This window comes from Balaenoptera acutorostrata, chromosome 10 (genome assembly GCF_949987535.1).
Source record: "Balaenoptera acutorostrata chromosome 10, mBalAcu1.1, whole genome shotgun sequence".
Lineage (NCBI taxonomy): Eukaryota > Metazoa > Chordata > Mammalia > Artiodactyla > Balaenopteridae > Balaenoptera > Balaenoptera acutorostrata.
In genome coordinates this window covers 12,652,909-12,677,475 of record NC_080073.1, presented here as the reverse complement: position 1 = coordinate 12,677,475, position 24,567 = coordinate 12,652,909, and the positions used below count along the sequence as shown (strand labels likewise).

General features: G+C 38.9%; 1 long non-coding RNA gene across 2 annotated transcripts in view; it reads right to left on the bottom strand.

Moving 5' to 3' along the window:
• Positions 1–24,567, bottom strand: part of LOC103008605 (uncharacterized) — a 448,254-nt gene that overhangs the window by 30,703 nt on the left and 392,984 nt on the right. For both annotated transcript variants that reach the window (XR_009009521.1, XR_009009522.1), the window contains one exon: positions 23,356–23,474. This is a non-coding gene — a long non-coding RNA (uncharacterized LOC103008605). The remainder of the gene's footprint in view (positions 1–23,355; positions 23,475–24,567) is intronic.

The window sequence follows — 24,567 nt, the reverse complement described above, 5'->3', positions numbered from 1 at the left end:
CCAGGTAGAATGAGGTTCAATCAATGGTCACACTCAATGACCAAATAGAGGGTTCAACAGAGAATTTTGAGATGATTGGTTAGCCAATTGTCCTCAGAGAGTTAGATGGCCCTACTGATTATAATAAAATACTAATGAGGCTTAGATAAGTTGCTAATAACACCTATGGGACAGGGCAATGTATTATTATTGGCAGGATAATCGATGATATGGTGTTGGCTATGCAAAACTTAAAGAACACCTCATTCCGGGGAAAAGACACAAGTTGCAAATATCTAAACCTCTGGGGAAGACACAGGATTAAAACCATGCCATTAATATAACAAATAAAGTATACTTTTATAAAGGACCATGCCAAACAATCAGTGGCTAATTTGGGACAAGAAATCAGCCTCACTCACAGATCAAAAATCAGCTTGTATTTGGGTTGTTTTGTTTTGGATTTTCTGGGGGGGAACCAGTAAACACCTTGTAATCTTGGAAACAAGTCAATATAAACTCTACTATAATTTCTAAATTAACTTAAAACAAGTACTGTTGTAACCCTACAAAGGTATATAAGAATATATATAGGACTTCCCTGGTGGCTCAGTGGTTAAGAATACGCCTGCCAATGCAGGGGACATGGGTTCGAGCCCTAGTCTGGGAAGAACCCACATGCCGCGGAGCAACTAAGCCCGTGTGCCACAACTATTGAGCCTGCGCTCTGGAGCCTGCGCGCCACAACTACTGAGCCCACATGCCACAACTACTGAAGCTCGTGTGCCTAGAGCTCATGCTCCGCAACAAAAGAAGCCACTGCAATGAGAAGCCTGCACACCGCAACGAAGAGGAGCCCCTGCTCACCGCAACTAGAGAAAGCTCATGCGCAGCAACTAAGACCCAATGCAGGCAAAAATAAATATATAAATAAATAAATTTTAAAAAAAAAGAAGAATATATATAGTAATAACAAGGAAATACATCAGAAGATTGATAATTTTGAATAGTTTAAGTGTAATTACAGAAATAAGTTTAGTAACCATTATAATTGTTTTCTCTACCCTTTAAGGTATTTATAGTGTCCAAAAGTTTCAGTCACACTAAAACTTTAATTGTAATTTGCACTTCCTATGAGAGTTTAATTAATTGCATGTGTAATAAATTTTAAATGATCAATTTGATGTGTCAAGGTTTGTCCATTAGGTATGTACATTTAATAAATTGAGCATTTTACAAAGTATAGATAGAAGTTTATATTCCTCTCTGTTAAATCAGCCCCCAGGAAATAAAAAAAACTTAGCAATAGAAACAATCTCAGAGAGGTTAATTTGTCCAGGGTCACACTGCAAACGTAGATCTGGATGAATCTAAAGGCTGTGTTTGTATCTACTGCACCACCACATCTTTGTAGACATTTTTTGGAGTAGCTTTTCTCATATTATCTAGGGAATTTTTTTTTCACCTAACGGTAAATGATTTTGATTTGTACAGACACAACTGTCCAAATAGCCTCCTCATGGGCTGAATTAAAAGTCATTAGAACTATTGATTCGGACCACGTAACTTTTTAATAAAAATGAAAGAATTAGTTGATAATATTTTTAAATAAAAGAACGTCTCACAGAAATGTAGATTTCTAGCTTCTCTTGAAAAAAATGTCAGATCTGGCAATGATGGGCTCTCATGTGACAAAAATCAATAGGAACATAGTGAGGGCTACACCTGGAAGGGGCACTCATGTCCAATTTGCCACTGGGTGCATACAAAGTGCTATTTCCATAGCAGACTTGATGTACTGCAACCAACTGCACAAAGACCTTCAAGTCTCTGCAGGCATGTAGAATCCATCATCAAAGGGGAATTTTGATATTACCAGGCACAATGTAGAGATGGAACTTATTTCAAGACCTCAAGGACCACGTTTCCCAGTTCTAAGCTGCAGATTCTAGAATGGTGATGTAACCAAGCAATAAGTTCCCCTAACATGGAATTAGATATGCAGATTACACACACACACACACACACACACACACACACAATTAGACACTGAGCAAATGAGAAAAAGCCAGCAAAGGACCCTGAAAAAGAGCGGCCAAAGAAGTCGAATGAAACTAGAAGAGTTCTTCCATCCATTCATCTATCCATTCATTCACTCATTCATTCATTTACAAAGGAGCTCTGCCAGGTACATGAGAACCTTATAACTCTTTCCTGAATTCATCATTCATTCACCAAGTGGTTTTGAGCACCCACTTTGTTCTAGGCTATGGAATATACACAGGGTAGATAGCAGTAAACAAAATACATAGGATCCCTTCCATCACCTATTGGACCCTAAATGGACAATCATGCAAATAAAACTGTGGTAAATGTTGTAAAGGATGCTATAAAAGTTTATAGCAGGGATTGCCTACCCTAATTTAGGGAATCAAAGCAAATTTCCCTGAGGACAATACATTACTTAATTAAGGCCCATAGGCCATTGACCATCCCTTTCCAAACCCCGGTCTGCTTCACTGTATGTTCACTTGCCAACTGAATAAATGATATTAGTAATTAACATAAACTAAGGATGTATCATGTGCTCAGCTTGTGGTGAGTGCTTTACACAGATCAACTATTTAACCCTTAATTCCATTTTAACATTGATACTCTTATCTCCATTGTGTAGATGAGGAATCAAGCTGAGTCATAGAAGAGTTAAGTACTTGCCCAAAGCTGGAAAACTAAAGTCAAAACTCAAATCCAGATCTGCCTTTCTAGAGTTGCCATACCCTTAACCCTTGACTTTTTTAAAAAGGAGACTTACCTTTTTGAAAAAGTTAATCTACCTGGTAAATAGCTGCATACTAAACACACACACACACACACACTCACACACACACACTCACACACACACACACCAGAGCAACTTGTCCCAAAAGAATAAATGTCACTATATCTTAACCCACTTTTATAGTAAAGAGTTGATCCAGCAAGAACAAATATATTCCTCCTGTAATACCTTTTATTAAGGACAAATATGAGTTAGGAGATACGGTACAGCGTTCAATCTCAGAAAGCAATTTTCAAGGATTGAGTATCTGCACTTTGTGTTGCAAAATAATGAACACATGGACACCCCAGAATGCTTATCCAACATAGTTTGCCATGTTAGCATTTAAAATAGGAGAACATTTGCTGAGAGATATAAAGAAATGTAACTATACAGATGATTTCTTCCCTATTTAGCTCAACATTGATCATTCACTGTTAAGTAAACACTTTAAAGTAAAAAGAGTCAATGGGAATTTGGATCTTTCAGAAGAAATTACATGGCAAAAGCTCACTGTGGGGAGGTGAGAAAAGAGAAAGCAAAGGAGCCTTTAGTAGTGCTGAAGGAAAAGCAAGAAAAGCTGATAACCTTGGTTGAGAAAATTCTTTGAGATTGAGTCATTTCCATATGCAAGGAAGATCACTGTTTATGCAGTTGCGTTATGAAATAAGGAGAAAGCTTTTCCCACTTATCCGAGTGCAAGAAAGATCATTCCCTAGATTAACATTAGAAGTGTAAAAATATTTTCTTCCCAGGTTTTCCTCCATCTCCCAGCTCCCATGGCCTTTCTTAACACTTTGACACTCACACCTTTGTAAATATTAATTCCTAGGAAGTTTGTTATGTAGCCTGAATTCCAATCCTCGAACACTCTACAATGCACGGGGAACAACCAAAGCCAGAAATGTGTCGGGGAACCCTGGGACTTGTTTTCTTTTCTCTCCCAAAATGCGACATGTAAGTTTAAGTTTTCTCTACATCTTTCTAAGTTGGAAAATCTGGACCTATTAACATGAGAGAGCATGTACACATTCTTCCTAAATTTAATGAACATTTGAAAGGCTTTACAAAAAGCTGAAGCAGTGCACTAGAACAGTTTTTGTTTGTTTTGGGTTTTTTTAGGGGGGTTGCATATTGAGAGAGTGAAGGAGAAAGAAACATCAAATGTTTTCGAGTGCTATGATGTGGCATGATAAATTAGAGCAATATTTCTGAAGTGTATTTAATTTCAAATTGGCTTAAGTGTTCAAAAGGACAGAGCTTGTAGATAGATGTGTCCTGAATATGAAACATTACTATATTAATGATGTATAAAATCATTTTTATAAAACAAAAAAACACTGCTTCTAGAGTGCATAAAAAAGTGTCCACAGCTCTTCATATATAGCACATGAAGGAGAGGGGGTTTTGATAAATTTCAAACACCAGTGAGTTCAAGGAAATACCATCATCTAGCTAAGCCTGTGTCCTCATTTATTTATCCCACAGATATTTATTGAGGGCTTACTAGGGCCAGATAGTCTTCTAGGTCCTGAGGACAGCAGAGAATGAAGCAAAGTCTCTCTTCTCCTAGGGCAGGTGTTCTATTATGGGGAAACATGATAAACAGAGAGCAAATAAACATTTAATAAAATGTCAAGGAGGGACACAGTCTCTGAAAATGAGTAGAGCAACAGAAGAGTAGTGGCTGTGGAGTGGAGGGAGAAGTGGGGTTCAGTGAGGGAAGGGCTTATGAAAACGGTTTGCCATTGCTTTATTTCTGGTCACTAGCCTCAAGAAAGGGAGTGGTGAGGGCTTCCCTGGTGGTGCAGTGGTTGAGAATCTGCCTGCTAATGCAGGGGACAGGGGTTCGAGCCCTGGTCTGGGAAGATCCCACATGCCACAGTGCAACTAAGCCCGTGAGCCACAACTACTGAGCCTGCGTGTCTGGAGCCTGTGCTCCGCAACAAGAGAGGCCACGATAGTGAGAGGCCCGCGCACCGCAATGAACAGTGATCCCCACTTGCCACAACTAGAGGAAGCCCTCGCACAGAAACGAAGACCCAACACAACCAAAAATAAATAAATTAATTAATTAATTAATTTAAAAAAAAAAAAAAAGAAAGGGAGTGGTGAAACTGTGAAAGAGCTCTGGGTTAGGAGCCAGGAGACACGGACTCCAGTTACGACTTTCTCAACAAGGGTTCATTTTTGTTATGGACACTTATATTCAACACCTTAGTCAAGTGTGGAAAAAATGAGGAGGCCTGAGAAATTCAGAAACTGGAAAGAGATCCTTTGGCACTGTCAGTTTGAAGACCAAGTCTGTTGCTTTAGTGAAAGGCAGGAAAGAACATGAGCATCGGAAGCAGAAAGACCTAGTTCAATCTCTTCTTAGCGGTGTGACCCCAGGCGAGCTGCTCCATCACTCTAGGTCAGTATCCTCATCCATCAGATAGAGATATACACCTACCTCAGGAAGTTTCCATAAGGATTAACTGGGGGCAAGCATGCAAAATTAGCTCCATGCTTGGCTCATGGTAAGCACTCAATAAGTGGGATATGTTATTAATTATAATAGATAACAAATAACACAACAATGCCTTCAAAACAGAACCAACAAGTCCTTTTGTTTTCTCAAGATGCCCCTTCTTTTTTCCAGGTGAAATAACCTGATTACGGTAAATTGCTTTCTTTAGGCTGGTGAATGGTACTTGTCATGTTTTGGACTGGTCCACTAAATATTTTCATATTTTAAAGAACAGAACACATTTGCAGCTATTCAGATAAGCATAAGTTAAAAAATCCACTGAAAACTAACGCTAGTCATTCAGTCACTGGGTCTGAATCATTTACAGTTGCAGGGACTGGACTACCCTAGATTTGGACTCACATGCGGACACCAGCCATGGAGAGAGAGGAGCCCTGGGTACTGAGTAGGTACATTTATATGTGTCTGACTGATTGCATCTTAAAAACAAATATAAAAATAAACTTTAACTTTGATTCCTTCATGGATTATTATTACCCAGAGCCCTCTATTAAAGCTGACAGAGATATTTAAGTGTTCACTTGAAATATATTTTTGTTATTTATATACCCTTCTCAGAAACAAAAGAGAAAGAAAAAATATAGAAACAATTTTAAAGCTTTGCAAGAAAACAACATGCAGCAAAGAGAAGATTAGCCATTTGGCAAATGAAGGCAGCTGGGGGAAAGCTTATGCCAGGAATGTAGACAGAATATGACAGAGAGACATGGTGTATTGGGATATAAGGATCTCCCAAAAGGTATCTCTTACGCTTGATCCATGAAGCGACAGGTGTCCTTGGAAATAGGATCCTGCGTTTGTCTCAGGCCACGTCCTCTGTCATAGTAGGGACAAAGGATTGGAAAAATCACCACCACGCTGACAATTCCCATTAACCTCTGGCATGGAATAACATGCTCTTATCTACCGGCAACTGCTGCCCAGTCTGCAACCTGCCTCTTATCTTCATTTGCAGGCCGTGGAATTACCCCAGCCTCTGAAAATGCACCAAGAGCAAATAGTGCTGCAACCTGAACCTCTCTGGTGATTAAGAACCCCCTGAGGCCCAGAGAGGATGGTTGAGGATAAATGTTTATCTTGATGAGCACAAATCACACCACCTGGGCTTTTTAAGGAAGGGCAGGAATAGTTCCTCTTTGTTAGGAAAACTCACAGGGATTGAATATTGCTCAAGCTAAATGAGGAGGGGCAAGGGAAGGACAGGTAGGTAGAAGTTTGTTGCCATATGCCCTTGGCCACCCTGCTGTCTCAGCCAGAATGTAAGGGTACCTGGGACAGAAATGACATCTTTCTCTCACCTGTAAGAAGGTTCTAAAGAAGGAATGGCCAGTATAGGACACTGCCCAATCTGTCACCTACAACAGGCAACCCAAATCAGTGAGGACTGTTTTACTTGGGCAACCATAAATAGCCAATTTCAACCCAGTAGTTCATGTACTTACATCTAACTGATCAGAATGCGCACAAGAGAAGAAATGTGTTTCATATATTTTAGGTAAGAGTGTGGTATAATCACCATGAACCCCTTCCCCTATAGGAGATGAAATCCTAAAACACCCTTAAGATTAGTAATTTTAAAAACCATTCCTGGCTAGATTTTGACACACATGACACCATTTTAGAAACCACATGATCTATAAAGGAAAATGTTATCACAAAGTAGCAGACGTGAAGCCTTGAAATGTCAAGTGGATTTAGAGAAAAACTATACTTCTAAATGGCAACAGGTGGTCTTTACTTTTCATACGCATTTTAAGAGAGAAGATCACAAAAGAGAATGCATTTTTTCCGTCAACACGATAATGGATAATCAAGCAGGAGGTGAAAACATAATGTTACAATTCAAAACATTTGAAAGGGTTTTAAAAATGTGTTTTCCATGATACTCAGTGGTTTCAATCCTTTTGTGGGAGGAGGGTGCATAAGCATGCATTGAATCACTTCCAATAATGATTCCTTTCCTCAAGTAGAAAAAAAAATAAGTTTTGCAGAGAAGGGCCAACTTGTATTTTACATGCAAAGGAAATGGAGATGGTAGAGAATGATAACAAAGAAATGCTCAGGTGACAAATCTTGCATGTGCCTTCTCTACAATGTAACCCAACTCTTTGAGGAAAACATTGAGTGTAACCATATTTCAATAGATTCACGGTAATATCCCACCTGGAAGAAAACTAAGCCTTGCATTCGCAAGGGGCTCACTGTGTGTACAGCCAAGGTTATGAGGTTTTGTGCACAAGCAATTGTCTTGCAGCTCTTTGTTGGCTGCATTTTCAGTCACTCAAATCCAGCCACTGTACATAAGCAAAAATTTTCTCAGTGCATGGTATGATGAACCAATGTCTTGTATTACAAAATATAAGAACTTCAAGATGGAGAAACTCTACAGAAGAATCTAACCCATATTCCTGCCAAAAATGGCAGTCTTGCTTGGCAGGTATTTTCTAGTGCTTTACTTGTTCTACTTGTAAATATATCAAGCAAGGAAACTTCTGCTGCCTAAGACCTCTCATTGATCAAGAGGTTTCTATTCTTACCTTAAATGTGCATTGGACTATGTTCACCCCTTTAGGCCTTTTTGCTGCCTCCCATTAGCACCTATTTTGTTTCCAATAAAAGTATGTATGGAAAAAGGGAGAAAAATAGGGAAACAGAGAATTGATTGTCAGAGGCTTTGAAAAGAAAACACACATAGGAGGAGGCAGTTCAAGATGGTGGTATGGGAAGATCCTGAACTCACCTCCTCCTACAGACACAATAAGTCCACAGCTACACATGGAAAAATTCCCTCTGAAAAGAACCTGAGGGCTTCCCTGGTGGCACAGTGGTTGAGGGTCTGCCTGCCAATGCAGGGAACACGGGTTCGAGCCCTGGTCTGGGAAGCTCCCACATGCCGCGGAGCAACTAGGCCCGTGAGCCACAACTACTGAGCCTGCGCGTCTGGAGCCTGTTCTCCGCAACAAGAGAGGCCGCGACAGTGAGAGGCCCGCACACCACGATGAAGAGTGGCCCCCACTCGCCGCAACTAGAGAAAGCCCTCGCACAGAAACGAAGACCCAACACAGTCATAAATAAATAAGTAAAAATAAATAAATAAACCCAAAGTTAAAAAAAAAAAAAAAAAAAAAGGTTAGGTTAAGTAACTTCTCCAGCCTCATCCAACCACTAATGGTGGATCCAGAGTCAGACTCCAGAGCCTATATTCCTAACTACCACATTTCACTACGTCCCTCAAAAGAGCAAGCTAAATTGATGTCATCTATTATTCCCTTAATGTTTTTCTCATCCTTTATTCAACATTATGAAGCAACCACTTCGTAGCAACTATCTGAATTGTTCGCATTCAAATGCTGCTGAGGCCAGAAGACAATTCCAAAATTTCTCTGCCTATCTTCATGTTGTTGAATGTTATTTCCCTCCAAATAAGATGATATACCACCTCAAAATGGTGTGCTTGGGAATAAATGGCAATATCTTGTCCAGTTTTGAAAGTAGAAGTTAGGACTACTGATTAAATTAGGACTACTGATTAAGGATCAAGGTAATATTCCAAAGAATGGTAGGGAAATAAATATCTTGCACTGACATTGACCTTGGAGAGGATTAAAACATCAGCAAAATAAAACAAAAATAAAAAGCATTTCTGACATCAACCGTTGACAATCTCTTTTCTCCCTTTTGTTTAGGCGCCATCCATGAAGTCTACCCCCAAAAGCCTTACACCCACCATTCCTTCCCTCCTCTGAATTTCTGCAGAATTTATGAGCTGCCTTTATTTTTGCTGTCATCTCATGAAACTTGTGTAGTTACTGAGTGATTCCATCATCTTCCCTCCCTGCAAACTCCTCTGGGGATTTCTTGTATATGCTTAACAGATTGCTTATGATCATGGTATTCTAGAACAAGAAGGAACTCATGGAAAGCATCTGATAGAAACCATTATTTACAGAGAATAATGCCAAGAGAGGTCCAACAGCACATCATAGGTCATACAGCTAGTTAAGGAACAGATTATGCACCAGTATCTAGATGTTTTTATCCCTGATCCTGAGCTCTTAACCCCAAATCAAGTTTCTCAGCTGAAGAGAAGCCTTGCAGAGGAAAGATGATACAGAAATACGTGCCTGTTTCCGTGTGTTCATATTCACATGTTCAAGCAAATTATATACTAGGGTGTCTGAAAATGAAAAGACTATCAATAATATTTAAGAATTTAAATAAATAGGAGATTTGCCAAAGAATTGAAATCAGCTGTATAGGATGACAAATTTCAGCCAAGAGTAGACCGCAGAAACCCTAGAACAGTATACATAACATCACATCTATGCAAACTACAAGAATCAGTGATCAAAAAATGACACATGGACATTTAGAAACAAATTTCTTCTTCACTAGGTACTATTGTGAATTTACTGAGAACAAGTTATCCAAAAATAATCTCATTCCTTTCTTGATAATCTTATTAGTGATAATAATTAAAGCTACCAAATGTTCATTGCAGCTCTATTTACAATAGCCAGGACATGGAAGCAACCTAAGTGTCCATCGACAGATGAATGGATAAAGAAGATGTGGCACATATATACAATGGAATATTACTCAGCCATAAAAAGAAATGAAATGGAGGTATTTGTAATGAGGTGGATGGAGTTAGAGTCTGTCATACAGAGTGAAGTAAGTCAGAAAGAGAAAAACAAATACAGTATGCTAACACATATATACGGAATCTAAGGGAAAAAAAAAAAAAAAAAGGCCATGAAGAACCTAGTGGCAAGACGGGAATAAAGACACAGACCTACTAGAGAATGGACTTGAGGATATGGGGAGGGGGTGGGGTGAGATGTGACAGGGTAAGAGAGTGTCATGGACATATATACACTACCAAATGTAAAATAGATAACTAGTGGGAAGCAGCCGCACAGCACAGGGAGATCAGCTCGGTGCTTTGTGACCACCTAGAGGGGTGGGATGGGGAGGGTGGGAGGGAGGGAGATGCAAGAGGGAAGAGAAATGGGAACATATTGTATATGTATAACTGATTCACTTTGTTATAAAGCAGAAGCTAACACACTATTGTAAGGCAATTATACTTCAATAAAGATGTTTAAAAAAAAAAAAAAAGCTACCATTTAAGGGGAAGTTCCTACATGTAATGCTGTGTTCTAATTGTTTTAGTAGTTCACCCTTCAATTCTTGAATCCTTACCACCACAATGAGGGTTAGAAAAGCATTTTCCTAGGTGAAGGGACAGACATAGTTTTTGAACTCAGGTTTCTCTGACTGCAAAAATTTCTCCTTTGACCCCGACATACTTACAGATAGCATGATGAGAAGCTCTAAGCTACTGGATCAGGGGAAGGGTTTAGATACAGTTCATACCCATTTTAGCAAAGTACTTCACAGAGTCTTCCATAATCACAGTTATAAGGGGGATTGGCAATTATTTGAACCAATGAGTGCTGCTTAAGAGATCAATATTGAATTGGAAAGAAGTTTCCAGGAGAGTGCCACAAAGTTCTGTTTGGGGTCCAATCCTCAAATATCTTACTCAATACATGTGATTAAAATGTAGAACATGCATCTCCAAAAAAAAACTTGAGAACAACACAAATCTGGGAAACACAGCAGTATAATGGCCAACAAAATGAAGTTTCAAAACCAGCTTCACAGGCAGCAATGCTGGGCTAAAACCAATCAGGAGAAATTTAACAAGTATGAAAGTAGATTCCTAATATTTAAGTTAAAAAAAAAAGAAAACTAAATAAATGCAAGAAGAGCGAGACCCAGCTTAAGAGTCTTTTAAAAAATTCATGACTTTTATCTTTCCTCTGTCTGAGCTCCCCTTTCAGACAAAAGAGTACATGGGATTCTGTTATGGACTGAATAATTGTGTTTCCCCTAAATTTGCCTGTTGAAATCCTAAACCCTGTTATGATGGTATTAGGAGGTAGGGGCCTTTGGGAGTGATTAGATCATGAGAGTGGAGCCTTATGAATGGGATGAATACCTCTATAAAAGAAAGCCCAGAGAGCTCTCTCACCTCTTTCCACCAAGAACAGAGGGAGAAGGTGGTCATCTGTGAACCTGGAAGTGGGCTCTCAACTAACACTAAATTTGCTAGTACCTTGATGTTGAACTTCCCAGTCTCTAGAACTGTGAGAAATAAATATTTGTATTTAAGCTGCCCAGACTATGGTATTTTGTTATAGCAACCTGAGCTGACTTAGACAGATACCATACTGGCAGATGAACGGGAAGTAGGGGTGCGTGGGGCTAGATTATGGTGCAGAGCCGTCTTAAAAGGAAGAAATTTGGGATCTGGCCATACAGAGCCCTACTGGAGTGTCCCACAAAAGTGAGTAGGAAGAGCAGAGAAAAATACATGCAAGGCTGTGGGGCATGACAGGGACATGTGGTCTAAGGGCAGTGCTGGCAGATTTGGAACTGCGAGAAGGAAGCCAAACACTGAGGTACTAGAATGACCATGGGGCTTTTCTAAGCCATGACTCACCATAGATAATATGTAAACAAATGAGCAAGGCTATGTCCCAATAAAAATTTATTTGGACACTAAAATTTGAATTGTGTGTAACTTTCCTGTGTTACAAAATATCATTCTTCTGCTGCTATTTTTTTCAACCATTAAAAAAGGTAAAAAACACTCTTAGCTCTTGAGTAGCACAAACACAGGCAGCAAGCCTTAAGTCTGTCAGCTCCGCTGGTGGGCTGCAGTTGAATGAAAAAATGAATGAAAATGATTTATTAAGTGTTTTAGGCAACAGATATAGCTAAGAGCAGAAGCAATGGAAGATGGACTTCAAGAGGAGAAAATAATTCTATGAAAATCCAGATATTTCAGGAAAATTCTGGGGAAAAATGCTAATCTGTAAAAAATACTAAAAAATCACAACTGTACAGTAGTAACCTGGGTCAAAAATTCACCCCAGGAAATGTGAAACTGCTTCCTTCAAAAGAGAGAAATGTCATCTTCCCATAGCTTATGACATTTGTTAAAGCTGAGGCCAGGACAGATACATGAGAGTTGAATATATACAAAGGACAGAGAAAAGCAGCTTCTCCAAGACAGGACTGGATTCCCAGTTACATTACTTCAGACTGGCAATGCAAAACTTTTCTCCCCAGAAGAAAAGCTTTTTAGAAATAAGTACAAATTAAATTTTCTTCTAGAGCACTGGGTTAACCATAACATTAGTATTTGTTTTTTTTACCCCAACTGATCTGAGTATTTTGATTTCATTTTCCTTGTACTTAGAAGTCAAATGAACTTAGCAACTGAAATGGCAGCTGCCTCCCTGTTGAAAGAGAAATATGAGAGCAAAGTGAAGGGATTTTCTTATTAGATGTGTACTTTACATGGAAAAAATGTGCTCCCAAGTTTTAGTACCATGGAATTGTTCAGAATTGAAGATTGTCCCATGAATCATGTACTGCAATTAAACACTTAAATGCAATTTCCAACAAATATTACTTTTATGTCAAATATGATGTTTATAAATATGGCATGTGGTTTACTAGTTTCTAAATGAACAATGTTAATACAAATTCTAGGGCAAGAGTGACAGCCTGGTTGTATATAACACTGTACAGTTTGCCATCATCCTCTTTACATTAAAAAATAATGACTCTGTTCTCATTTGCGGGTTCTTAAAAGCAAGCATCACCTGACCACATGACAATATGAAGCCACAGCTCATAAATAGTAAATGCAAAAAGGATTTTCTTACCTTTCTGAACAAGTACAACTGAAAGCTTTCTGGTCCTTTAGGGACCCAAACTTATTAACAAAAGTTTGGAAGTTCAAGGGGAAAAAATATTTTTTTAAACGCTTTAAGGAGAGTGGTAAATTAAGGATTTGTTTCTCCCATATTTTCCAGAAGCCTATCATTCTATATGCATAATCATTTTTAGGTTGGAAAACCTCAATTTGCTCCTTTTTATGAGTAAGTATCACAACTGCTCCCTTTTTCCCAGAGTAGCTTTAGGAAGTCATGGTTGTTAAGTTTAGCATAGTACTTGTATCAGTTTCCTACAGCTGCTATAACAAAGTACCACAAACTGGGTGGCTTTAAAGAGCTTAAAAGTATTCTCTCACAGTTCTACGGGCTAGAAGTCCAAAGTCAAGGTGTCAGGAGGGTCATGCTCTCTCTGAGACTCTGGGTAGAATCCTTTCTTACCTCCTCCTAGCTTGTGGTGGTGAGAGTCAATCCTTGGAATTCCTCGGTTTGCAGGTGCATCACTCCCATCTCTGCCTCCATCATCACCTGGCATTCTTTTCCCTGGGTCTCTTTCTCCTCCTCTTATAAGGCGTCAATCATATTGGATCAAGGACTCATCGTACTCTAGTTTGACCCCACCTCAACTAATTATATCTAAAATGACCCTATTTCCAAAAGGATTACATTCTGAGGTTCTGGGGGTTAGGATATCTTTTGGTGGGGACATAATTCAACCATCACAGTACTTAAAGAAATCTGACTCCAAAAGGTTTCAGGCTACATGAATGAAGAATACTGAATGTAGGCCAAGACTATATCAACAAGCATTCGTGTTGAACTTCTTCCATGCAACAATAAGCCTACCTACCTCTTCCTGAGCATCTTTTCCATCACAGGCACTATATAACATGTCCATCACACAACACTGTTAACCCTACAACTGCACTGCAGGGAAGGTATTTCACCTCAGGTTTATAGATGAGAAAAATGAAGATCGAAGCAGTACAATGACTTGCCCAATGCCAAATCAAGAGAACAAGAGAAGCAAGCAAGGATATTCAAACCCAGGTTTGTCTGATAGGCAAAGCAGTGAGCAAACTTACAGGGCCATGTGGTTTAATAACAATAAAAAAATTATTATTAATTGGCAGTGGAGTGGTATGATTTAGAAGGGTTGTAAATGTTCAGAGAAATCAGTGTGTAGGCTGGAAGTCTTTATAATGTTTTATTCTGAACCTTCTTACAGATTAGAATTACATTTAAAATTACCAATTCTTGAACATTTATTATCTACTAGGCCTTGCAGTAGACACTTGAGATACAAGATTGAACAAGATATACTCTCTTCCTTCAAGATGCTTATTGCCTAGTAGGTGAGAAAGACAAGTAAATGGACAATTAAAATTTGGTATAATCAGATAAAAATGGGTAATATTTATCGAGCATTTATTCCATTCCTGGGTCTATTATGAATGTTTAACATGCATTAATATACTAACCCTCACATGGGCTCTGTGAAGAGGTGTATTTTAAATCTCCATTTTACAGATGAAGAAAGCAAAGGAAGGTTAGCTTAACCCAGAACGACACTGTCAGAGCATGGTGGAGCTGGGTTTAAACCCACAGAGCCTGGCTCCAGAACCCATATCCTTAATTTGTTAAACTGTACTGTTTTCCCCATAAAATATAGAGGAATAGAAGAAAGTAAAGATGATAAAGAAGCTCAAAGGAGACAAGTATAATTAGGCAGGGAGTGCCTTGCAAGGGCAACAATACATGAGTAAAAACCTAGAAGAAAGTGAGATCATAGCCAATTCAAAGACGTGGGGTGAAACGTGTGTATAATAATCTTATCTAGCTCCTGAGATTGTTATATGTAGTGTATGGGACAAATTAGATAAAGCCTTAGTTCAGTGCCTAACAGTTAGAAAGCACTTGGTACCTATGGGCTTCCTTCACCATCACCAACGTCATCCCCAGGCTGACTATCAAGAGGTATGCTGTTAGAGGGAATCCAGGCATCAGGCAGGGTGGAAGGAGGTGAATTTGATCAGGATTTCCCAAACCAGAATGGTTAACAAAAACACTTCAGGAGACTTTTTTTTTAATACATATTTTAGAGCCCCACAGCAAACTAATAAATCAGAACCTCTGAGCGGTGGTATACAGAATGTGCAATTTGACAAAGGAGACAGGTATAAGATTTGGGAACCACCAAGCTCCATAACCTTTATCTTTCCAAGCCTAACATTCTATGATTTCAACCTAACACTTGATCTGGTATCTAGAAATTTGGAAAAAGTGATACAGGTGGAAAAGAGAGAGGCAAGAATATTCGTAATATTATATTACTCAAAGCCAGAGTAAACAACATTCTGCCGCAGTTATTCTGGCACAGGGTTATTTCGATGCTGCTCAAAACAGAAGTTATCAAATGTAATTTTAAGGAAATCACCCAAAAAACTGTCATATTTATTATGCTGAGTTTCAACCAAGGGCTAATGCTCAGTCCACCCATGAACCCAACCTCACCTCCCACCACATACTTGAATCTCTCACCATTCCTGATTCTCATGCTGTTCTTCAGTCTTGTCCACAGTGAGGGTGCAAAAGGGGGCTCTGGGATAAAGTATGTCCAAGCATATCTGTTATGTATAATCCTTAGTAATTACATATAGTATTTTTTATATGTGACAGAGCAGAGCAAAAATTATTAATGGGTGAATATTCCCAGCCTTACCTTCCTCAGTAGTCATCTAGTGAGAATTGTGTCTTTAATAGCTTGGTTCCTGGGATTTTGTGATGGAGACTCTGGGCAATGGCTAGACAGAGATGGTTAACGGCTAGATAAAACAACAACAACAACAACAAAAAAAACATGGCAAGTGGTAGAATGAAAAGGGATAAGATATTAAAAACAAGAACCCACTTAAACCAAAAGAAAAATGTTGGAGTGTTGACAGTGGGGAGAGAAAGAAAATTTCAAGTTTAGCTACTGCTCTGAGAGATATTTGAAAAAACTAGGAAAAGATAATTTTAACGAAAAAAAGATGAGAGTTTCAGACTGTATCTGCCTTGACATTATTCAAGAGATTTCAGAAAAGATTCAAAGTGTCTAAAGTACTTTTGATTTATGGACTGTATTTTTCTTCTAAGGCAACACTGACAAGGACTGGATTACATAGAGTACTAGCTTTTATCAGGGTCACACACATTTCAACATAGCCATTTTGATGAGATCAGATCTAAATAACTTCCTAAAAATTCCAGGAGCCCAGGAACCTGGATGGACTCTTTATTCAAGCCTCAATCTAGATCTTCATAAAGTAACAGCAGAGATCCAACTACCATATCTCCAGAAGAAAGAGGAGGATTTCTACTTAGTTATGTCAGTTAATCTGCCTAAACACACAGATGTCAACTGTACTCCTGTTCAATTTTAAAGTGAATAGAAAACTGGGTTTGTATTAACTCTTTGCTTCTCAAGTGTTAACTTCCCAGTTTAAATGTATTTGCTAAAAATATCCAAACTCGGGGCTTCCCTGGTGGCGCAGTGGTTGAGAATCTGCCTGCCAATGCAGGGGACACGGGTTCGAGCCCTGGTCTGGGAAGATCTCACATGCCACGGAGCAACTGGGCCCGTGAGCCACAATTACTGAGCCTGCGCGTCGGAGCCTGTGCTCCACAACAAGAGAGGCCGCGATAGTGAGAGGCCCGTGCACCGCGATGAAGAGTGGCCCCCGCTTGCCACAACTAGAGAAAGCCCTTGCACAGAAACAAAGACCCAACACAGCCATAAATAAAATAAATTAAAAAAAAAAATGCCCAGAGCTTTCTAAATATTGGAGCAGAATAAGTCTTTAAAAAAAAAAATATATATCCAAACTCAAATTAACTATGAGTAAAAGTAAATATAACAGTAATTTTTCTGAGACCGAAACAGGCCACGTGGATATTTCATAGCTCGCAATGGAGTTGCTATGAGACTAAGACACAGCTGGGTTCAAACCCCGGCTCTATCTTTGGCATGATACAGGCAGCAGGAAAAGAGATGGAATTTGATTATAGTCCATGAAGAATAGAGGTTCCATCCAGGCAACTCCAGAAGTTACTCGAGAGCCAGTGACCCATTAATTGAGCACATGCATTTCTTTCACCAGGACACAGAGAAGGCAAGCTCCTTTGAAATGTATATGATGCTCTGGACAGAGGTTCAAAGCATCAACAGAGAATTTGGCCTGAGGTCATCATAAATCCACACTGAGAAACCTCAGAGAAATAGCTTTCAACATCCTCAAGTTAGCAAATGGAGTCCAGGAGTTTTTATTCCTCTCACCTGTCCCAGTGGAAATGTGAAATGCTTTCAGGTCACAGGCTGTTGAATATGCTAAAACTTTCCACTGTGAGTGAAGAACCGACTCCCCCACCAAAATTATATAAAACATGCATATGTCACTCATTTGTCTTCACCTACTGATTACATTAAGTAAACTGAGTCATTCTTACTGCGGTATCCAATTAGGTATTTACTTGAAGTCTCAAGTTAAAGAACTCCTCTAACTATTGGCAAATATACCTTGACTGGGGGGACTCTAATGGTGAGAGCAGAATGTACAAATCAGAAGCCCAAGAGTAGAATGTAGCCCAAGGGCATGTAAGAGTTCTGTGGAGCTTTTAATCACTTGAATCAGCTACCATCTTGACAATATTTTTAAATGAAATGTTTCACATAAAATTCTGGATCACCAGTTTCTCTTGGCAAAACCAGACCCATATTCTCACAAGATGACAATCTAACATTACTGAATGGCAGCCGCCCACTTTAAACAGGGCATGTGCTCGCCAGTTTGACACAGGCCCACCAGGTCATCTTACTCACTTAGCAGGCAGCCTCTTGGAGACACCTTTGTTCTACAGGTTTGCTGTAGTAAAAGTTCTGATAGCCCCATGAGCCTAACCAGAAAAGCAGCAGCCCCCTCACAGAACTCTCATTTAATACCGTTTATATCTGTCTCAGTATGCTACTTGTTATATTTGTATCTTTCACAGCCCAATGTCTTTCACAGAATAGGTGTCATTCTTTTTAGTTGAATAAATGAATAATTTAAGCTGAAGACAGCTGCTAAAACTTCTCCTCTCTTGCTTTAAACACAATACTTCTTTTAATGGAGCCTGAGGTCACATTAAGCAATTATAAACATCTTTTAGCAATTATAAACATTCTATCGAACTCTGCCCCCTTCTCAGATCTTATTATAAAAATAAAACACTGGGAATGACCTCTTATAATCTATGGGCACAAACTCAGGAACATCTTTCAAGCATCAGAAGAGGATGGTTCTAGTTATACAATTTTAGATCTCTCCAGCTTGCTTTAGGGAATAATCCCAAAAACCTGGTGTTGAGCCATCTCTCAGAATCTATGGTGCCTTTAGTCATAAGTGCATCTGAAACATCTGATTAATCATCAGGAGAAGACACCTAATGTGAAGACCAACACAGCCGTTGCACAACACCATATGTCAATACGCCGAACTTCTGGCATAAAATCGGTGGCAGAAACTGCCTAATGTGAAAGAGATGGAGGGAGGCTGGATAAAGAGAAATGGGGAATTAATACAGGAAGAGTCAAGCTAGCTGCTAATGGGTGACATTTTCTCTCCTAGCTGGTACTTTAAGAGAAAGCTCTTTAGGGTTTCCTAAATGATAAGAATGACTAAACTATTAGGTTAACAGGGAATTAGAAATTACAAAGAAGTTTATCTCCATTTGTCTAATGTGGGATTGTAATGTGCTGGCTTGTTGCTGCTTATGAACTCCAGAACCCACACTGTTAGCTTTGTCAAAAAAACAAAATTCAACTGAGTAAATCTGAAGATCTAATTTGCTTAATTTCACGATTCATGAATCAGGCAGCATCCCATCTTAACAGATAGAAAGGAGCTCCAAGAAGCTGTACAAAGTGGAAAACTTTTATAGACAGAAGGAAGCAGGGCAAGGAATCTATTCTAGCAAAAACCAGATTGTTTCAGGCAAGGTCACCTTCCTTTTGGGAAAGGCAGGCGTCTATCAGGCAGATTATCTCACTAGTACTGACCAGGTAATTCCAGAACAAGATCTGGAATCTGTGATCTGGTTCAAGATCACATTCCTGGGAGAGGCCAAAACTGCGGTTAGGTTAGGTATGAAGTCTTGGTTTGCTGACGTGGGTCTTGGCACAAGTGACTCCCTTTTGGGCCTGCTGTTTCTTTTTTTTTAACAGTTTCCCCCCTTTTGATCAGGCTCACAGCTTCACTGACAGATGTGATCCAAATTGAAGACATTAGCACCACTCTCAGCTACCACTCTGTGTTCTCCCAATTTTTGCTAATACACCATGTGGTACTCACAGGTCATGACATTTTTGGTAAACCTCTGAGGTATTCACAAGTCATAACTTTAGGTTCACTCTCTCTCTCTTATTTTTTTTTTTTAATTCGTCATTCTCTTTGTTCCTTTTTTGATGTTCCAGTCTTAAGATAATTTGCTTGGTGATTAATACCTGCAAACATTCATTTAAAGATTTTGAGAGAATACAGTGTACCAGGGGAACTACTATGATTATTATAAGCAGGATAATTTCCAATATCTGGGCTGTACTTCAGAGCCACAATCCCTAAGGCCCAAGCCAATCAAAATCAAATAAGTCAGAGAAAGACCCTGTTGAAGGAGTCACCTTTTTAAGGCAAGTGACTTGCTCAGTGATCTAACATAAACTGAGTTTCAACTTCCCCAGAAGTGTTAATCCAGGTACAGCAGGTGGTGTTGGCCACAGCACAGACACCTCCTTACTCACCTAAAAGACAGTCAAGGGCTGTCGTATTACCAAGAACGACTTTGGCCAGAGATTCCTAGGATTTTTGGGGGTAGCTATTGTTTTAGCAGTGGATTCCACAGTACTTTGAAGAGTTAAGGAGATGTTCCTGATCATAGCCTCATTTACATTTACTCCTAACCAGGGAATTAGAGACCTGCCAAAGCAAATCCTGATTTATGAAAGCATCCTGGTAGGTTCTTCCTAACTCAACGATGTAAACTCAAGGGAATGGACTAGTGAGATGTCTCAGTCTTTCTGTGAAGAGGTAGGGGCACAGTTAGGTAACCTAAAAGGCATTGCTCTTTTACACACCAGCCATCTAGGCGTTCGCTTTTTAAAGAATGTAATTGGATGCTTTGCAATCTTAGCCCGCTTGCCCACACATTAAAGTTTCTTTCTAAAGACGCCTTTTCCACAAACCTTCTACAACTTTCCTTTTAACATTCAGATTCTGTTCTGTTTTTCCTCTTTCCTACTCTGAAATACCCTGTCTCACATTAGGACAAAATTACTTTCTTTTCCCTCAAAGAAATGCATCTCTGTTTCTCATTCCTTCTCTTACCAAAAACACAATCCTACTTTGCATGCATACTAGAGATGTTGCCCTTTTTCTTTCTAATAGCATTAAACAGTTGTGAATAGTCTGTTACTGACAAACTTATGAATACATTTCATAATTCTTAAAAGTATATTTTCCTCATAGTGCATTTCCAATGTGACACAAAACATGTTTACCATTAGACCCAAATATCTTTAGTTCCTCTGCTAAAGGAAGCCAAAAATGTATAAACCTGTTTTTAGTAATGTTTCAGTTTTTTATTTGGAGATAATCTAGATATTCAGTAAATTTGACTTAACTCATCATTTAAATTAACTTGGCAAAACCTCAAGGTTACAAGTAACCAAAAGACTTTGGAACCTGGTGAAAAGTTCACCTAGAAACTCTTACTCCATTTACATCTATTACATCTTTAAACCACTTTTTCTTAACAATCATGTTTCGATTACCTGCAAAAACTTCATTAGACATTATACAAAGGTAATCATCATCCTAAGTTATTTTTCTGGCCAACAAATTTTGTAGGAGATAACATGAACTTAATCAGTAAACCCAGACAGAATGAAAGGATTATATTTAATGCTGATAACTCTAAAGATATGCCTGTTTTAATTAAACCAAAAACCTTAAACTAGCTTTTATTTACTAAAGATTAATCCTGTATCACGAGAACTTGAATTTGAGTTATGTTTTTATATTTCCAAGAGCTTTAGGAATCTTTAATTTATATAAGCACTTAATTCTCTTCAAGCCAATCAAATAGAGCTCTTCTTCAAATCAATTATAGTAATATCATCCAGAGGTAGAAAACACCATATATCTACAACACATATACATAGATACAGATAAACATATAGACAGACACAAACAGACACCTTATAACTTCTATTTAAAAATTTTAGCCATGAATCAGACACAATAATACAAAATTCACTAGTTATAAAAATGGTTGGATCCAAATTACGTTTCTGGCAGTTGGAAAAATTTAAAGTTACCTGCTCAGATAGCTAAAGCTTTTTTTTTTTTTTAATATTTAAAAAGAGGGTCAAAGAGAGAACCTTAAGAACATCTGTATTTAACAGAGGACTGCAGAAAACTCAGCTAGGAAGAAAGACTGAGAAAGCATGATCTTTATTAATTTATTTTTTTTTTGGCTGCACCACATGGCTTGTGGGATCTTAGTTCCCCAACCCAGGCCTTGGCAGTGAAAGTGCTGAGTCCTAACCACTGGACTGCCAGGGAATTCCCTAAAGCTTTTTATTAATAGTAGTGAAGAAGACACTTAAGATTTTCCATTCGCCTAAGTTTCAAAATAACCTTTCCCCCTTTACTTTTTTCCTTCTGATAAGAATTACCTCCCTGAAGTTTTCATTTCAAGGAGATGGCCTAGATAAGAAGATAAGAGTTCTAGGCGAAGACCAGGTAGAACATTTACATCTCAAAGGCACAGAGAAAGAATGCAGGATCCTCCAATAGGGACTTTTGTTCCCTAGGGCCAGAATTTTTACAACACCTACAAGTTGTTTGCCTTTGGAATGTTTTAGTAAATCCTTTCACAAAAGCTTCAGAAGGTTTTTCTTTCTCTCTGGGTACATAGTTTTCTTTTAGCTTAGGGGAGAAGGCTTTAAAAAAAAAAAATTTCTATCAGGCTCTGAATATCAGCTTCAGATTTGGCCAACTTCTGATGCCAGAGCTACTTAAAACAAAACAAAACATAACAAAAAAATCCTTTCAAATATCTTGTTACTTTTTAGCCAGGATAAACAGTAAATAATTAAATAATTTTGGCAATATTGAATAATTCCCCTTCAAGAGGTGGCCCCAGAAAGGATGCAAAAGATATTTTCGTTTCCTCTTGTCTACCTGGTATTACAGACAGAGATTCAGAGATTTTGGAATCTTGAAGCCTTTTGGATGTTTCTGCACACCAACTAAAAGAGGTATCCCATTCTGTTTGTTTAATTCAGGAACCCTTGCTTTCAACTGCACTTCTTAAATGAACAATCTTGTCTAATTGGAACATTCCCCATAATGGCCATTGTAATACTAGATTGTCTTTAGTAAGATTTTGCCATTTCTGTAGATATTTATAGCTTCTGGGACCATAGTTCTTAGACATAAAATAAGCACCTGTGCCAGAGATGGCATGCCCAACTCTTTGGAACTTAAGCATTCATTTTATTATCGTTAATTTATTTATTTATTTTAGCTAAACCTTTGGGTCTCTTGGAGCCAAACTAATAGCTAAAAGGGATGTGCCTCTGGGTTGGGAAACTGTGTAATGTTTTGCAGTGTACCTCATTGCACAGAAATTATCTCGAGATTGGCAGGTCAATGTCAATCGAACCCATTCCATGACCAACTTAACCTAACATGGGTGTGTTAGGGGTGAGCACTCTAACACCTTTTAAATGCTTGACTCGTGTGCATTTCTGTGGCTTTCTGGCTTCTGAGATGCCCATTAGCAATAGCCTCTACTTCAGGTGCACATTAACATACCAGCATTATCACTGAGATGTTACTGTGGAATGGCCAATAGAAGGCCCTGTGTACACCAACAGCAGTTCCCATGGAACTGGGAGCTGGGGAAAGAACTGAACCAGCAGATCCCAAAGAAAGGGAACTGCAGGCTGATTCCAGACAAATGAGGAACTCCAGATTAAACTGCCAGCAGTTCCCAATGTGGAATCTAGGGACACAACCAAAGGCTGAGGTTTTCCAATCAAATGGAAAACTGTGGACTGAACCAAAGGCTAGGGTGTTGGGTTCTGCATGGGACCACCTGCTCACTCATGCTGACCTGCCCTGTACTGCAAAGCCAGTTAGATCAGGAGCTTGACACAGAGAGAACAGAGCTCAGAACCAAGAAGAACTTACCCACAGCCCTCAGAAATGGTGAGAAAGAACTCAGAAGAGTTTGCAGTTACTATGCCTCTGTTTCTCATTGTCCCTGAAGCCACTGGAAGTCTCCTTCGACTCCACCATTGCCACCAAGTCTGTTAAAAAACAAAATTCAACGGAGTAAATTTGAAGATCTAATTTGCTTAATTTCATGATTCATGAATCGGGCAGCATCCCATCTTAGCGGATAGAAAGGAGCTCTAAGGAGCTGTACAAAATGGAAAACTTTTATAGGCAGAAGGAGGCAGGGCAAGGAAGCTATTCTAGTGAAGAATGGATTGTTTCAGGCAAGGTCACCTTCCTTTGGGGAAAGGCAGGGGGCTTTCAGGCAGATTACCTCATGAATACTGACCAGATAATTCCAGATTGACTGATTAAAGGTCACATTCCTGGGAGAGGCTGAAAGTGCAGTTAGGTTGGGTATGAAGTCTTGGTTTGCTGACTTGGGACTTAGCACAGGCAACTCCATTTTGGGCCTGTTGTTTCTTTTTTTGACATTTCAACTGTGTTTTCTCAGACTCATGGCACAGAAAGATTTCTGCCTACTTTACATGGCAAAATGTATATATCTGTCCTGTCTCTGTCACCTTTCCTTTCCCTTAAATTTGCACATGGCAAGGAAATCACGCAGATAAAGGAATTAAGATGCAATAACTTAGGTAAGGGGGGAGGCCTCAAAAGGATATGATCTGAGCTGGCTCCTATGATCTATATAAAAATAACATTCATCATGGTAGACTTGCATTTTAAAAAAACACATAAAAAATAAATATTTGCTGCATATTTTATCTCCGGGGCCTGACAAAGTAACTGCAGCACTTTGTGTTCCCAAAATTTGACCATGCTAAGTTCTAGAAGCTTTTAAAAGATACCCAAGACATAAAGAGCTCACACCTGCACTTGGAGTTCAACCAATGAAAACATTTAAAGAGAATTTCCAGGGCAATACATGAAGCACAAATGACGAAGCTTAATGCAGACCAGCACACGTATATGAAATTTCTTATTTTTAAGCCAGGGTAGTATGTTTTCTTAATTGAAGATAGAAAATTTTTAAAATACTGCATTTCTTCTCTGTGCTAGGCATGTGTACTCTCTCATTTAACCTATTCAAACACACAGAGGGTAGGTATCTAAACAATACCTGCTTCTCTAGATGAGGGAGCTGAGGTTTGGAGAGGTAATTAA